At 40.7% G+C, this 16,449-nt stretch overlaps 1 protein-coding gene across 1 annotated transcript in view; it reads left to right on the forward strand.

Moving 5' to 3' along the window:
* The window catches only part of SETBP1 (SET binding protein 1), a 378,300-nt gene that overhangs the window by 209,204 nt on the left and 152,647 nt on the right, over nucleotides 1-16,449 (forward strand). The gene's annotated exons all lie outside the window — the stretch shown is intronic.

Genomic DNA, 16,449 nt, shown 5'->3' on the forward strand with positions numbered 1-16,449 from the left:
AACATAGAGCAGTGTTCATTATCTTTATCATGTGGTGCATTACATCTCTAGTACTATTTATCTTATAGCTGGAAGTTTGTACCTTTTGACCACCTTCATCCAATTCCCCATCCCACCCCCCACCTTTGATAACCGCAAATCTGATCTCTTTTTCTATATGTTTGTTTGTTTGCTTGTTTGTTTTTGAAGTATTAATATAATTGACCTACAACACTATGTTAATTCCTGTTACACAACATAGTAATTTAATCTCTCATACTTTTTTATTCTAGAAGAATAACAGCAAACTGATTTCATTTGCCTTTACTTGAAAGTTGAATACCTTCCCTAATCAACTTTTTTCTCTTGCTTATTGTAAAGCCACACCCCTCCCACCTTTTTTCCCTTCAGCATTTCAAAACAGAGGTAAACAATTTTGCTGATGCTTTTAGGATTTCTCTGATTCTTTGATTAATTTCCAGGGACAAGAATAGGCCTCTGTGGCTTTAAGAATGTTCTGTTTTCTTGCCAAACTAGGAGGGGAAGAATCAAAAGAGGAAGTTAACTTTGTACTAAGATGTTCATTCTTCCTCTGAAAGTTTAAGAGCTATCATCAGAGCCTTATTTATTGTCCCTACTCAAGCCTGTCCTAAAAACCAATAAACAGTTAAAAACAACATGATCGGGCTTCCCTGGTGGTGCGGTGGTTGGGAGTCCGCCTGCCGGTGCGGGGGACGCGGGTTCGTGCCCCGGTCCGGGAGGATCCCGCATGCCGCGGAGCGGCTGGGCCCGTGAGCCGTGGCCGCTCGGCCTGCGCTTTCGGATCCTGTGCTCCGCAACGGGAGAGGCCACAGAGGTGAGAGGCCCGCGTACCGCAAAAAAAAAAAAACAAAAAAAAAAACAATGATCAGTTAGCTTAGACTATTTTGATTCTCTATGGGGCTCAGTTTTGCCCCAGCCAGATGGTGAGTGTACACCAGAGTCATAAGAAATACCATTTCTAGATGTTCAAGTCACCATCCACCAAGCATCGCTAAGGGGGTGGCAACAGTGTCTCCAGACATCAATATACTGACTCTCCACTTAAAAGAGCTAAAATGAGAGTCTCACGTGTTACATTCTGCTGTGAGGGTCTTAGCGGATAGCTAAATTAAGCTGTTGCGATGGGGCCTTTTGATAGGCAATTAACCCAGGAGAGATTTCATATCCTTATGCCTATATACACATAGAAGGGACAGATAAACGTCATGGTAAATTTAGATGTTGATAATTCATTGCCATCTATGTGGAGAAGCCCCATTCCACAGCTTTGACAAATAACTGACCATTGGACATTCTTATGAAGCTCTAATTTCTCTGAAAATATTTTCCCTTTTCATTGGATAGTTTAATTTTCCCCAACATTTAATGGAGGATTTGTTTTTGTGTTCTTATTCCAGTAGTGGTAAATCATGACGTGTAGAAAGCAGGATGAGAACACCTGTGTAAAACTTAGAGGGGCTATTAATTCTATATGGTACTAGGTCTTCTGCTTCCTGGGTTTTTTCTCCATCTAAGAGGTCATTCTGTTTCTCTCTACCTGGCGAGGAAACTTTATCGGGATGGGGAAGCCACTTCCACGGGAATTTTGTTAAAGGGCAAAGGTGGAACATTCTGAGATGTTTGTGTAGGTCCTGTTAAAATTATATATTATCAAGTTATCATTAGAACAAATATGCCCATTTTTCTTTAATTCTTTGATTTAGGGGATCCCCCAAAGTAGCCTAAGCCTGCAGCTGGCAGAAGAAATGGAAAGGGATGACCTATAGACTATAACTTATCCACCTCATCTTACATTTGTTAGTGCTTTGTTGCTTAAAAAGTAATTTCCTAATGACTGTTGTGTTTAATTTTCACATCAAACCTGTGGCCTAGTCAGGGCGATTACTTTTATCCAAATTGTAACTCTAAGGAACTGAGAATCAAGAGATTTGAATGATTTGCCTGAGCTCCCAGTGTTATTAAGTGGCCACACTGGCTGGGAATTTACATGGGTCTTCTGATTCCAAGTCTAGGATTCTTGGCAAGCGCTAAAACGTTTGACAAGAAGAAGCACATCAATACAAATGAAATAAAACAAAAGCACTGTAAACACTCATATATTTGATCATCTATGTTTAATCTACATTTTCTCACACATATTGTCAGCAAATTTAGTTAAGTGCCTGCTGTTTGTAAGGCATTCAAGGAAACTGGTTTGAGAAATAGACCTTCAGTTGAATGGAGTCTTGATTTATTATTTTTCTTTCCTTAGACTTAGTTCTCAGGTAGAAACATTCAATTCCATTGTATTTTCTTTACAGATGTGAACAGAATCTTACATTATGGGGAATACCCAGGGGCCTGCCAGGTCACAAGGTGTACAGAAGCAGAGCAGAACAAGTTATCTTGAAGATGGAGCAATTTTTTTTTTTTTTTTTTTTAAGTACGCGGGCCTCTCACTGTTGTTGGCCTCTCCCGTTGCAGAGCACAGGCTCCAGACACGCAGGCTCAGCGGCCATGGCTCACGGGCCCAGCCGCTCCGCGGCACGTGGGATCTTCCCGGACCGGGGCACGAACCCGTGTCCCCTGCATCAGCAGGCGGACTCTCAACCACTGTGCCACCAGGGAAGCCCGTAGATGGAGCAATTTTGATGGAGAAAGGAGAATGAGCTGAGAGAATTTATAGCAAATACGTATTATCTAGTCTGGGCCAGAAACCATGGCACACTTTTTATATTCCAGTATAATCCTGGGTCTCCTGGAGGAGAGATAGACATTAATACTGGGACCAGAGACAGACACTGAACAAGTAAGCACACATATAGTTTTAATTGCACTACTTCTTGCCATGTACATCATCATCCTTTTTCCTCTTAATCCTTTCCTCCCTACCTGTCTTCCTCTTCCCCATCCAGACACCTGTGAGCATAAGCAAGAGTGGGACAGTTTGTGCTTCATTATAGCCCAGCCTCGGCTTAAGTGGAAGTCAGATAGTAATGAGTCTCTGCTCTAGCCATGGTTTCTAAAATCATCACGAGTGGGTTTATTCCACCGAAGGAGCCAGGGTTGCTATAACTGTACAGTTAATGCAGGCTGCAGGTGCCCTCTTCCTGAGAAGAATGATGTGTTTGAGGCCTCAGTGACCCCAGTTGGCTGTAAATATTTATCAGGTTTCCTAGACCATTGCTTAGGCTTCCATTTTCCCTTTCCCTGTTTATCTGACCGATTCCGAGTCCTACTTCAGAAATGCCAGGACATGTTGGTTCTGTATAATGGAGGCATATTTTTCTTCTTTAGGTTACATGTCTTTTCACAGAGCTTTTTGTCTTAGATGTCTTGAGATGGGAACTGTAAAAGACATTATTTTTGAACATTTGAACATTACTTTTCATTTTCTCAAAGGCGTTTACATATGATTGACAGACATATTAATCAAACCCACCTACGAGATGAGAAACCCAGACTCAGAGCTGAGGGAAGAAGGAGGAGGAGCCCTGGGTGCTCTAGTGTGAGAAGAAAGTGTAGAAATTAAGCTCAAGTGTCTCATACAATGAATCCTGAATAATCCTTTTACGTTCAAACATTTTGACAGTTTTTAGGCATGAGAGGGAGTGAGGAGTTTACAAGGAGCCCAAATTATCTCCAAATTGTTTGTTTGCTATTAAAGGGATAAAAGAAAACATAACAAACTCCTGGCGTTTCACTGTAGACAAGAAGTTGTGTTGCACAAAGATGTAGCTGTTTTGTTAGTGGGGAGTTACATGGCTGCCCAAATGTTGCTTGAATCAGGAACTTTAGGACTAGTCATATGTAGGAATTAAGGATGGGAAGCAGAAGGCCTTCTGGAGGACTTACAAGGCTTTCTAGGTGGTGCAGACAGGTGCAGCCAGCACTAAAATAATGACACTGCATATGTGCATGGCTTTCGGCCTTTTAAAGCCCATTCATATGTGTCATCATGTAGAATTTTAGCTCTAAAGAGGCTCTATCTGACTTGATCTTGCTACTAATTCAAGAATTCAATTAAGCATACTACTAGGCCATCTCATCTCTGCTTGAATGTTTCCTGTGATGGAGAGCTTCTCTTGGACTAGGCAACTTATTTTGTGGCTAGACAGCTTTTACTGTTTGGAAATTAGAGTTCAAATCTATTTCACTGAAACTTCTATCTACTGGTTTTATCGTAACCCCTACACGATAATTTTTCAGTCATTTGAAGGCAGTTATCAGGGCTTCCCTAAATCTTCCCATCTCCATGCTAAACACCTCCTGTTTTCACAGCCAACCCTTAAATAATTTGGTCCCTAGCCTCTTCTCATTTCTGCTCACCTTTCCCTAGAATACACTCTTCTGGTGTCTCCAGACTAAGCAAAGTCCTCAGACTCTGACGCAGCCCTGAATGTGCCCTGAGCAGTGTAGTGTGAGTGTCAGCAGTGTCCCTTGAAATTTTCTACTTCAACTTCTGCCATCTAGGATTATGACAACTATCTTAGAAACCACTGCTGGCTCAAAAAGAGCTTGAGGTCAAATGACATCACCAGTCCTCTTCGCAGAGCAACTTTGAGTCATTTCTCCCCATTTAATTCTTTCTCACCTCCTTAAAAACAAACAAGAAAAACCTAAGTGAAAGGTTTGGGTAGTTAGAACAGTTGCTGTCACCTCAGTTTTAAAAATATTAGATAACGTTTGCTGACTGCTTCCTAAAAGCTGGGCATTGGCACTGTTTTAAGCACTTCTCATACATTAACTCACCAGATCCTCATCATAACCCTTGAGGGTATGTCCTCTAAATGCTCCATTTGAAAGATATGGAAACTAAAGCACGTAGAGGTTTAGTAATTTGCCCAAGACCACACAACTTATAACCAGGGGAGGTGGTATCCAAACACAGCTGGTGGCCAACAAGAATAGATCCTCAGCCTCCTGGCTGCTAGATCAGTGTTCTTTCCTCACCCCACTGTGGCTTCCTGTAGTGACAAAAAGTCTTTCACTTTTGTTCCCTATATAAGATGTTTTGTTTTCTTTTCCAGACTGAGACTCGTGATCCATTAGCAGATTGTGAATTCAATTTAGTGGGTTACTACTAGCAGAAGGAGAGGAGAGGAGGAGAGGGGAGAGGAGGAGAGGGGGAGGGGTGGGGGGAGGGTGACCAAAATGCCTCATGCTTAGTAAGTGTAAATTTTGTTTCATAAAACTCTTATTGTGTGTGAAACACACACACACAAATATATACTGTATGTACAGTTACAGTGAAAAATGTATTTCTTATTGTTTCTTGCGATCAAAGCAGTTTGAGCATTGCTGCCTAGTAAATTTTATATGTCAGACTTTGTTCATTTCTTTAAGGTTAAACAGGCATTGCAGGGCACACCTAGGTTTTAGATCTCCACTCTTGATCTGCAGCCAGTGAGAACAAAACTTGCAATTAAGCAGAAAGCTTAAGCAAAGAACTTTAGAGAGAAAAGAAGTGATTGAGAACTGAAGTAAAAAATAAAAATCTGTTCTAATTACAGTAGAGTTTCCATTCAGCAGCCTGATAAATTCCTAACTCATCACCTCAGGCAAGTCACTTCCCCTCTCCCAAAGTGGTTTGCCAGAGCCATCCAGAGAATTCAGGAAATGGTACTCTCTTTTTCTTTGTGAAGCTTGGCTAAATGACTTCAATTTACCCAGCCAAGCAGGAAGCAATTGTAAATATAAACTTGCTTTACATATTCCTCCCAGAGGAGACATGCAGTTTACCTCTCTAGTAAAGGGAATTCCTAGACTTAACATTCCTTGTGATCTTGCTTGCATCTTTTTTTTTTTTTCTTTTTACCCCTCAGTGTAGCAATGTCCTTAATTGAGATAGTAATGTTGAGCTTGTTGGATTGTCATGGAGTTTAATTTGCATGCCTGAAAGACCCCCTTGGTGCTCAGTTAAAAATCATAATATAAGGAGGAAAAGAAAATTACGATGTTGATCAATTATAGGCATATAGGATTTCTGTCAGTTATGTCCACAATGATATGTAGATTGTAGACTGAAAAATAGTAACTTTCCATGAGTATTTCGAGAGTCACCTTAGACATTTGGAAAAATGCATTTAATTTTTAAATTAAGCATTTAACTTATGTCTAAGAATGAGGGAAGTATAGCATAAAAATTTCCAGGAATCAACAGAGGCCCACCAAGAGAACCTAAATGGTTTCCAGCCATTGAGAACAGAAGACCATTTAGGCCCAAGTCACTGTTGAAAATAAAGCTGAAAAACTATTATTTCACATCAAATGCTATGGATAAAAGTATTTAACCAACTTATTAAGAATTTTGAAAAATTACAATCAGCAGAAAGTACCGTGAATTTTGAATCTATTCTCCCTCTCTGAGCATGGTTCTCATATATAATTCAGGTGGTGTTCAATCTTCTCTGTGGTTATGGTTGGGTTGCAAGATGGTAGTCACCTTTGACAGAAGAAGTGAAATGGCTACCCAGGGTGCCACAGCAAGTTGTTGGAGGAGGTCACTGGACTCACACACAAGTGCTCTTTCCACAACTCCACGCTGCCTCCAAATGGGAAAGTGGCAGTTGTGTTAGGATGTAATCTCTTCGTAAATTACTACCTTTTCTTCCAAGTGGCTAAGAATTTTAGGATGGCTTAAAAACTTAGCAACTTAATGTTTAGTGTCTAATTTGAGGATTAAATGACTTCCCTCCAGGGAAACTAAAATATTTACCTTTATTTCAGCCAAAGAGAAAAAAACACTTTGGATGCATCATAAGCTATTTATTAATATCAAGTGGTAAATCACAAGACCATTTTAAAGGAGATTTGGTGGAATACTTGATATAATGGTGGGCTAAAAATCAATTTCCCATTCCTCCCTACCCACCCACATGCTCCCTGATATAGGCATTATCACTCCATCAGTGAAAGGAAAGGAACATTCACTCATTCACTTGCACAGGGCTTCATGGGTATTACATACCTGTAACATTTGATCCTCTTAACATTGCTGATTGTTACTTACCTCACTGACTACTCCTGGCAGGTGGGTTGCGGAGGGTAGTATGGGGGAGATGGTGGGGAACAGGCTCTCGGTACAGAACCTTTGAATTGGAGTTGAGAGGTATCTGGGAGATCCACTGTTCTAGCTTCTCATCTAATGAAGCACTGTCTCTACCAATGGACATTCTACCTCTTCAAAAATTTCCAGCAGTTCCTTCCATTTCTGAACAATTCTGATTTTCAGAAAAACACTTTATGTTTAGCTGAAATCTATGTCCTAGTAACTTTCACCCATTAGCCTATTTCTACCCAGTTGAACTATATGTACAGTATAAATCTTCCATGCCATGATTTATTTGAAGAGAATCATCATCCCTGATTCTCCCCAGTCTGCATCCAGGTTTTGTTTCTCCAGGCTAAACATCCACTCTCTGCCCCTGTCGCAACATACCTCTTTCATCACCATCCTTATTTGTGTTTCTCTTCATCTGTTTCAACTTGTCAGTGTCCTTGCTCAGTGCTCTTTGGCTGCACATATTTAAGCAGCTATCAGTCCACCCAACTGTACTATCACACACACAAGGTTCTATCAAAACTGTGAGTCTTTCTTTATCAGAACTGTTTACCCAGCTGTCCTCCAGAGCATGTTGGTTCACTCCTGTTGGGACTTTGCTTCGCTTCTGGCTGGGCAGCTGTGTGCACTCCTAACTTTTGATTTTCTGCCTTGTTGCAGGAAAGCACTTTAGAGGTTGAGATCGTTTGAGCTCCAGAGTTGCTGCATTTCTCTGCTTTTAATTTTGACAGGGTCTGTTTTGGGCTATTTAAAACCCAAATTGTTTAGTTATATCCCTGTTTGTGGCCATGAAACTCACCGTGGACTGCTTCCCTATCCCAAACAGTAAGCTGAAGCTTTGGGGCATCACTGTGTTTGATAAAAACAATCTGGGACTTTCTGTATATTAGAAAGGGTGAGCATCTAAAGCTTTTGTGAAGACAATATGGTGTTTCTATTGATCCATGTGAGCTGAACATATGGAGGCTCTGAGAAAAAGAGTCTGGCCTATTTAGCGACCCAGGGCTGATGAGAAGGTGTGTTACAAATCTGTATTCCTCCCAGCATGTGGTCTGGGACACATCAGCTCATTTTACTGATGAGTTCCTCAAATCAAGCAGGGACCATCATCCCTTACCAGTTTATAGCATTAATTGAGTTGTGTGAGAAACACTGCAGGTGCGTCTGAGAGAGGAGAGAAATGTAGGAAACACTGTTTCTGCTCTCAGAGAAAAGATAAATAGAAAAGAGGGAGCAGACATGTAACTGGCAGTGGATGAACAAGAGCAGATGTGCAGGTGGTAAAACAAAGTCATCTTTTTCGATGGAGGTAATGTGGGGAGACAGTCTAGTCCTGAGCTTTGGGCTTTTTCTCTGAGTTATGGTGACCATATTCACTGAACAATAAATGCAGACCCATGGCCTAAGAAATTATTTTAATACACTTCTGGGTGTGTTGAATTAGTGTAATTAGGATATTTAAATGTTGAGATTTCTAGTATATGCCAGGGTTAAATGGAGACAGAGTGTCAGAATATTGGAAGTGCAGGCAGTCGCAGAAAAGCTGCGTGGTGGGTGTCATAGTCATAGTACCCAGACCTCTGAGGAGTGGGTACTCTGACTGTAAACCTAGATGAGCCCATTTCACATTCCTCCACATTCTTTCTGGATCCCAGAGCAATGACCCGTAGTGATCAAGGGCCTTTTTAGCGACACCATTTAATGATCCTGTATATACTTATAATTCATAATTTTTAAACTGGGCTATAATATTAATAACTATGTAGTTTCCTAGTAGTAACACAAAAATACAGAGAATAGAAAACAAATTTATGGTTATGAAAGGGGAAAGGGATAAATTAGGAGTTTGGGACTAACATATACACACTACTGTATATAAAATAGGTAACCAAGAAGGACCTACTATATAGCACAGAACTATACTCAATATTTTGTAATAACCTATAAGCAAAAAGAATCTGAAAAAGAATCTCTCTCTCTATATATATGTAGATGTATAAGTGAATCACTTTGCTGTACACCTGAAACTAACACAACATAGTAAATTAACTGTACTTCAATTTTAAAAAAAGAGAAAGAAATACAATGAATATACATTGAGGATATGGATGGCTAACCACTTGGTTCTTAATTTTTTATACACATGAGAATCACTTGGGAAAAATTAAATATAGATAGATAGATAGATAAAGACAGACAGAAAGATTTCCTGTCTCCAAATTCCAATTTAGTATGTCTAGAATGAGACCCAGAAAGTTAGAATTTTACCAAGCCCTCCAGGTAAATCTGATGCAGGCGTCCCAGATCCATATCTTCAAAATATTAGCTAGAAGAGGACTGTCTCCAGGGGTCCCAATTTCCTGAGTTTCTGGAAGGAAGCCAGGAAGCCTGTCTCCAGGATTTTCTCTCCCTTCTCACAGTCTTTGTGAAAGGGCTTCAGGTTCGGCTTTACAAGGTCTCACCAAGCGGAGTTTGGAGCAGTGTACATTCTTTTCAGGATTATAGGATTAAGAAATTGAAAGGTGATTCAAATTCTTGATTAAACAGAGAGAAGGAAACAGGAGGGGACGCTCCCGAGCATGCACATCACTCCAGTGTGTTTTCTCTGTAATTAGAGAAAGTGATTGCAAAATATTTGAGAGGATTAAATGCTCAGAGAATATAGTGATCAAATAACATGAGATGCTGCATTCTTTAAAATGATCACTGGCCTTGCTTTGCACGTGTTGTTGAACTGCTGTCACTTACACCTCAGTACTGAGGAAATGCCCAGCGGAAATACTCTCTGCTACAAGTTTGGGAAAACAGCCCTGGGTCTCACATTGACAGACACTGGGTTCTATTGTGGCGCCCTCCATGAAATTTTGAGTGATGGCAAACTAAGCTATAGTATCTTTATTGCTCCATTTTCTCTTTTGTAGAATTACAATAATCCCTGCAATGTCATTCTTCACTTTAGCCTTTATTGATATCCACTAATTCAACAATAATTTAGTGAAAAGCTATTTTATTTGAAATCCTCTGTAGTACAAGGGGAGCAATTTTTTACGTAAATAATTATATTTATTGAGTGGAGCATTTGGGGGAACACAGAGATTCATTTCTCCCCCAAGGAGGTTGTAACTGGGGCTCGAGAAGAGGGTGGGGTCATACATAGTACACGGACGTTGGAAATACACTTGGAGTGGTTTCTCAAGAAAGAAGATTCCATCTCCAAGGAAAAGCTGCAGTAGTTCACCATGACAATGCATGTTGGTCATGGTATATGAGACTCGTGGGTCAGCCATGCAGGAGAGAGTTTCAAACTTCAGAGGCAGCCAGGTTCAGGACTGGGTGCTCTGCTCAGGTCATGGTCATGTGACCTTTTTAGTTACACTGGGCCCCACACTTGATTGAATGCTCTGATCTCATCATCTTGAAATTCTTCTTACTTTTTGAACAAGGGAACTTACAATTTCATTATGCTTTGGGCGCCACAGACTATACACTGGGTCCTGATTCAGGTGTTCCCTTATGCAAATTACTAGACCCTGTGATGTAGAAGGGACCCCGAATCCATTTATATTATTGTGAAAGTAAAATACAAAAATAAGTATTAAATGCCTTGTTTATAGACGATGTTTAATGAATGTTATGTTTAAGGAGAAGAAAGAAGAATAGAGCTGGAGTTGGCCAACTTTTTCTATAAAGGGCCAGATACTAAATATTCTAGGCTTTGCAGGCTATTCAGTCTCTGCTGAAACCACTCAACTCTGCCATTGTAGTTTGAAAGTAGCTGCAGACGATACGTAAATGAATGGATGCAGCTATGTTGCATTAAGGCAGTTTGGGAAAACAGGTGGTCATAGTTTGCTGGCCTCTGGACTAGAGGCTAGAGAAGTAGAAGACAAAGAAAGCTGAGACAAAGAGACCAGTCATCTCAAAGTATGGTCCCAGGACAAACAGCATCACTGTCACCTGTTAGAAGCACCAGTTCTCAGGTCTTACCCCAGATGCTGTATCTGGGAGGCAGTGGGGCCCAGCTCTCCAGCAATCTGTGTTTTAAAAGCCTTGCAGATAACTGATGCATGGCTCATGCTTGAGAGCCACTTCTCCTAAAACAAAGAAATCTGAGAATCAAAGTATAAAGCAAAGAGCAAACTTAAGATTCTGTCAACAGATTGTTGAACATTACAGAGGCTTATATCTTTATGCTGCATTATAGTTGTGACCACGCCTCAAATCTTCTCTCCCCACTGATCCTCACAACCTGCCTGGGTTCCATGAGAGGATAAAGTCTTACAGAAAATGATTTGAGTGACTGATTTTTCTCCATTCTCCCAAAGATGATACATAGCTAGTACCATTCTAGATGCATAGGAGAAAAATTAATACATTACCCCCAGTGAATGCCATGGACATTTGTTTTCAAAGAGTGGTCCCCAGACCAGTTGCATCAGCATGGGAACTTGTTAGACATGCAAATTCTTGGGCTGTATCTACTCCAGGCCTACTATAGGGGTTTTAACCAACCCTCCAGGTGATTCTGAGCACACTCAAGTTGGAGGACCACTGGGTAAGGGCATTAGGGCTTAATTCTCAACACTGCTTGAAAAGGGCTGCCACGATTACCCGGTGAAGGAGATGGGTATTAAAGTGACTGCTTTAGGGCACTTGCATGGTACCAGGAAGGGTGTGGATTTGAGCCTAAATCTTCCAGTTCTGAATTCAGGGCCCTTATACTTTGCCAAGTAATACTAGAAACAAAATCCATCCTCTGACCCTACCTTTTTAATGTAACATATGAAACCACTTAACTCCACAAAAACAATAAACTGAACATGGGTCTTTCAGATCTAAAACAGAGCAAAAACTGCTAATCTGACACCCTGAGAAGATTCTGCTTCCTCACTTGAGCGAATAATGTTATTTCAGTTTTATTCTCTTTTTTCTGGGGGAATTAGCTGCCTCTCACTTTGATAGGTTCACTCCTTCCTACCTTACCCCTCCCGGCATGACAGTTACTTTCTAGTATTAGTGTGTAGCACTGACTATTCGGTGCTATTCTGTCTATTCTGGGATAAGTCTGGACCTTCTTTCTTATCCTTTGTTCAGGCAGAAACAATGACACTAAAAAGGTGAAGGAAAAATAAAGTCAGCAGGAGATAGACTTTGCGATTCTAGCTTTTGAGGCCAAACAGACCCATCTAATGAACTGAATATTTTCCTGATTCTCTGTGTTCTTAGCATCATCTTTGCCTGCAGGTGAATGCCTTCTGCCCACTGGGGAAGTGGGCAGCCTGTGATCATGTAGGAGGCATCCTTTACCTCTTGGCTGAAGTTTTGCGTGGTGAAGTAGGTGATATGATCCCTTGCCTGTGGCATTTCACCCACTCAATGGGCCTGGAAAGATCCTGGTGATTTTATGTATCCCACCCCTTAGAATCTACCTTTGCTGTCATAATAGCCCACCATTATATACTCAGTGCATAAATATGGTACATGTATAAGCTATATGTAGAGATTTGGTAGTGGGCACATCCACTCTGCAATAATTTTGACTTGACCAATTAGAAATATTACCCAGTAGTATGTACCACCACTTTTCCATTCTTTCCCCACCAATTATACATTTTAACATATCTTTTTAATTCCCTTAGGAAATGTTAATTCCACAGTTACCAACTCACTTATAGAAACTGTAGTTTTTCTGCCTCTCCAGGCTCATGTCTCTCTAGAGCTGCATAGTTCAATATGAGAGCCACCAGCCATATGTGGCTGTTTAAATTTGAATTAGTAATTAAAATTAAATAAAATTTGTTCAGTTCTTTAGTTATACTCGACACCTTTCAAGTACCCAATAGTTAGATGTGGTGGTGGCTGCCATATTGGATCGTGCAGACGCATAATATTTTCATCATTGCAGAAAGTTCTGCTGTACAAGCACTGCTCTAGAGTTCTGTTCCCACCCACCATATCTTTCTCTGTCTCTAACTCTCTCTTGCTATCTCTGTCTCTCTCAGGAGTCCCATATAAATTCTTATTTTTTTCCCCGTCACCTCTAACCATCACCTCTATTATGTATTTATTTATATGTAATATAATCTGACTAATTGCTAACACTGTACATGTAGATGTACAGTGTAAATGTATATGTACATTTCAATATGAATAAAACCCTTCAGCTAAATTGGGTTGAGGCTCTTGACTGTAGAATTTCAGATAACAATTAGAGAAAGAGAAAGTAGAGGCAGAGATGAAATGGGCTGGGGGTGGGGGTGGGTGGGGAGCATTCAACCAGACCTTTAAGTTGCCCCAAATCACACATGGTAGATAAACATTTTTTAGCCAACTTTTTACTATGAAAAGGTTGAAATGTACAGATAATTTGAAAGAATAATACAGTGAACATCCACATACCCTCTACCTAGATTCAGATAGCACTAACATTTGTCAAGTTTATCAAATTTGCTGAGACCCATTTGAAAAATAGATTGCAGGCAGCATGGCCATTTACTCCTACCTACTTCAGTGTGTATCTCCCAATACCAAGGCCATTTCACATTATCGTTATCACACACACAAAATGAATGCTAATGCCGCATCAGTTAAGCATTTACTCACACTAAGCATTTCAATTGTATCCATTCTTTCCCAAGTGAAAAATGGATTTTAGGTGAACAATGAGGATTTTGTTTCCCTTCAACTCTGGGCAGTACCTATCAGATATGTGTATACCCGCTGTCCCACCCAGGTAGTCCAGAGGATTTTCTCTTCCCTTGGTTGCCCTGAGATGTTAAGGAGAAGGCATAGTAATAGATCACTATCTGATATTGTCAGCAACGCGGATCCTTTTCACTTACCAGCCATCCTGTGAGAGAGCTTGTAGCCCAAGGTACAGGGAGGCTAAGGGGACTTAAGGAGAGTGACTCAGATGATGAGAGGGCAAAACGAAGAAATGTAAGCGGGGCTTCCCTGGTGGCGCAGTGGTTGAGAGTCCGCCTGCCGATGCAGGGGACACGGGTTTGTGCCCCGGTCCGGGAAGATCCCACGTGCCGCGGAGCGGCTGGGCCCGTGAGCCATGGCCGCTGAGCCTGTGCATCGGGAGCCTGTGCTCCACAACGGGAGAGGCCACAACAGTGAGAGGCCCGCGTACCGCAAAAAAAAAAAAAAAAAAAAAAAAGTAAAAAAAGAAATGTAAGGAGCAGTCCTTGGCCCTCAAAGACTTTGTGAAACAGGGCTTTTGAACTGGACGAACGCCATTACCATTTTCATTGTAACACCTATCATATATCCTTTTCTCTGCAGTCAGCTTCTTGCAGCATCTTTAGCCCAGTGCTTAGCATGGACTAGGCATAAAATAAATGCTTATTGAAATTAAAATCTCAAAACAATCATCAGAACAGATTCATCTGTCACATGCTAAGTGCTCATACATACCATATTACTTAAATAGAATTGATTTATCAATCTCGTTTCTGAAAACTCTTTGATACTTGATATTTGTACGGCTCATTTGATGGTCTGAAGTTGTTGTTTAGTCCTTGACATTTCATTTACTTTTCCTTATATATATTTCTTGTCTCCACATTAAATTATAAGGTCTGCTGGGCTAGGAACCATATCTTCTAATTCTTATTATCCTACATAAAACTTGCTATAGTGCTGAGTCTACAGCATGCATATTTGCTAGATGGATGAATGGATGAGTGAATAAATGAATGAAATAAGCAGAATTGAATTGTACAAACAGGAAATATAATTACTTTAGAAACTAGATTTGGTGTGGATCAATGCTATAAAGTCTATGACACTACCTCTTTATAAAAGATAAAGATGAAATGAATGGCCTCCTCATGACTATTTTTTGTTTGTTTGCTTATGCATAAGATCTCTGGACTTCTGACAACACATATACACAAAACACAACACCAACACGAAGATACCTGTCACTCTGTGCCTAGGGATCGGTGTTTGCTTCTTCTTATTTTCTAGGTATATGTAGCCTCTGTTCATTTTGCCTTGAATACCCTACTCTTGCAGGTATAACACTGTTGGTTTAAATGCCCTCCTTACAGAGTTTTTCTCATGCTTAAAGATACCAAATTGAATTATAAATGAGGTTTGTATTACCAAAAAAAAAGAAGAAAAAACCCTCAAAATTTAAACAGATTTGCACAGACTTAGCAATGCAAAATCCTATGATTTTTTAAAAATAAATTTATTTATTTTATTTGTTTATTTTTGGCTGTGTTTGGTCTTCATTGCTGCGTGTGTGTTTTCTCTAGCTGTGGCGAGCAGGGGCTACTCGTTGCGGTGCGCAGGCTTCTCATTGCCGTGGCTTCTCTTGCTGCGGATCACGGGCTCTAGGCGCACGGGCTTCAGTAGTTGTGGCACACGGGCTCAGTAGTTGTGGCTCACAGGCTCTAGAGCACAGGCTCGGTAGTTGTGGTGCATGGTCTTAGCTGCTCCGCAGCATGTGGGATCTTCCCGGACAAGGGCTTGAACCCGTGTCCCCTGCATTGGCAGGAGGATTCTTAACCACCGCACCACCAGGGAAGTCCACAAAATCTTATGATTATTTGAAATTAGCTAAGTGTGCAAGCACAGGTTGTACTTGATAACAGTTTATCTGAAAAAAGATCTGGTTAATTATATTAGGTTAAGCTAGACTGCTTTAACAAATATGTGACAAAGTATGTAGCAGTTCAGGGCCACATGTTTCTGGTCAGTGAGCAGTACTTCTCCATGTGATTCAGGAACCCAATCTCCTTCCATCTCTTGGCTCTGCTAGGTCTTGTTTTCTTGTGTGAAGTTGGAAAAACTGGAAAATGGGGCAAGGCCAGGGATATACATTTCTCCAAATACTTGGTTGGGAAATTATACACATCTCTTCTGCTCACATGCCTCTTGCTAGAATTCATTCTGGTGGCCACATCTAACTGAAAGGAGTCTGGAAAACATAATCTAGCAGCATGCCCAAAAAACAAATGGATTTTTCACGAAGAGCTAGCAATCTCTGACACAGAGTTTTAGGTGACCTCAAAATGAAAAAGATAAAAGGAAATGTAAGCCCCATGAACAGAAATATAAGGGTCCACAGTAAGAGAGGAAGTAGTTTTAGGACTGTACATTGGTCCAACAGCGTCTGGGTACCACATTGTAAAGGGAACGTTGAAAACCCAGAGCTCAGAGGACAGACTAAGAGAGTAGGAATCCAGGAAGCATGTCTAGGAAGAAAGGAGAAGTAAAACTAGAGAGATCTGTCCTGGGCAAGAGAAGTATGGGACCATTCAGTGATGGCTAAAGATCTGTTAGGGGAGGAAGTTGGAATCCTTTGGGGGGTTCTAGAAGCCTCGACTTTGACTCCTGTAGAATTTAGGAAGGTAAGAAATATGTATTCCCCA

The sequence above is a fragment of the Delphinapterus leucas genome, chromosome 14, assembly GCF_059928025.1.
Source record: "Delphinapterus leucas isolate spDelLeu-1000000601 "Yukka" chromosome 14, BTC_Dleu_Yukka2, whole genome shotgun sequence".
Lineage (NCBI taxonomy): Eukaryota > Metazoa > Chordata > Mammalia > Artiodactyla > Monodontidae > Delphinapterus > Delphinapterus leucas.